The sequence below is a fragment of the Periplaneta americana genome, unplaced genomic scaffold (genome assembly GCF_040183065.1).
Source record: "Periplaneta americana isolate PAMFEO1 unplaced genomic scaffold, P.americana_PAMFEO1_priV1 scaffold_24, whole genome shotgun sequence".
NCBI lineage: Eukaryota > Metazoa > Arthropoda > Insecta > Blattodea > Blattidae > Periplaneta > Periplaneta americana.
In genome coordinates, this window is record NW_027185505.1 from 1054021 (window position 1) to 1055499 (window position 1479).

The 1479-nt window shown below is 41.0% G+C and overlaps 1 non-coding gene across 1 annotated transcript; it reads right to left on the minus strand.

Moving 5' to 3' along the window:
• Positions 1–838: 838 nt before the first annotated feature.
• On the minus strand, positions 839–957 carry LOC138693862 (5S ribosomal RNA). The gene has a single exon (XR_011330548.1). It is a non-coding gene; the product is annotated as a 5S ribosomal RNA (ribosomal RNA).
• Positions 958–1479: the final 522 nt, after the last annotated feature.

The following is a 1479-nucleotide window of genomic DNA, read 5'->3' on the forward strand; positions in this document are numbered from 1 at the left end:
CTACCTCTTTCATTCGTTACTAACCAACAACGCCAATAGCAGAAGGTAACGCAAAAACAGTCACCGGTTCCCCGATGCATGGCTTTCTCTCTCAATGTCAACTGAGAGTTAAAAATATTCATTATAATATGCACTTTCCACTCACTCCTCAGAATGTCTTCTTTATTTTTATTTATTTATTTTTTAAGATATGTGAGCTACGTACTGTATGTCTGATGTTTTGCCATCGTACATTCAAATATTTATATTCACTGTACAGTACAGCGAACTGTTTATACTTACTGTACATGCTATAACTACTTCTCCCAACTCCGCTATTGCTATATTTCCTAAACTAAACGCTGATATTGAAATAACGCCTGGTCTGATAATGCAGTCTGTTTAAATTTCTACCGACCAAGTTCTGCCCTTCATCATGGGAAAACAACGAGCTTCTTTAAAGGATACAACTACTAGGACAGAGATATTTTCATTATGGAATTTGTACTACCCACTGAAATGTAGTAACTAATGGGATTTTAATTAGCCATATATGTACAGTATATTACATTCTTTACCTAAAATGTCTCTAACTTCTAGGGAGAGCGCGAGGTACGTTCACAATCCCCTGAATACATATTCCCTTCTTCGAGAAAACGCAGAGAAGTGAACCGTCTCATATGAATATGCTACCAGTCATAAGTTTCAATACGGAGCTGCAAGTACTTAAGAATTATCAATTACTCTACAATTATGCAGCGGCGTCATCATCCAAGCTATAGCTGGAATAGGGAAGGGAACATAATATCCCATAAGTCTTATTAGAACACGCTGGAAATAGTGACGTAAAAAAAAAAATCGCCAACGGCACGTGGTGTTCCCAAGCGGTCACCCATCCAAGTACTGACCACGCCCAATGTTGCTTGACTTCGGTGATCGGACGAGAACCGGTATTTTCAACATGGTATGGCCGTTGCCGATGAAACTGCGTAATCTGTAGGCACTTGAGGACGATGGGATTGGGGTGCACTCGATAAAACCTGCACTCGCTCACACACACACGTAAACTGCCTGCTTAGACTCTGTACCTAAATTACCAAGCTCGTTGGATGTCATTGGGATAGATGATAAATCTATCTATCAACGGCAGTTTGGTTACGTTTCAACGTCACACACTGCTGGATTGACACGGGATTAATAAAACAGCTAGTCGGCATTCTAAGTTAAGCCACAGGTGGATTGTTGTTCAACAGCGGAGCCTCCTTTCAACCACATGGTTGTGGAACTGTAGTCGGATTTTCGACATCATTTTCATGCCATACTACGGAACTTCACACAAACTTCAATTCACTTCTTGCACCGGCGGCTACTACGAATGGACTGAAGCTCGCTACTGACTAGGGGGGGGGGGGGACATTTGTCTCTTGATGGATTACGTGACAGATATATAAAGTATCAGTCGTATGTTATGAACCCGAGTTTCAATAAAGATAGATTACC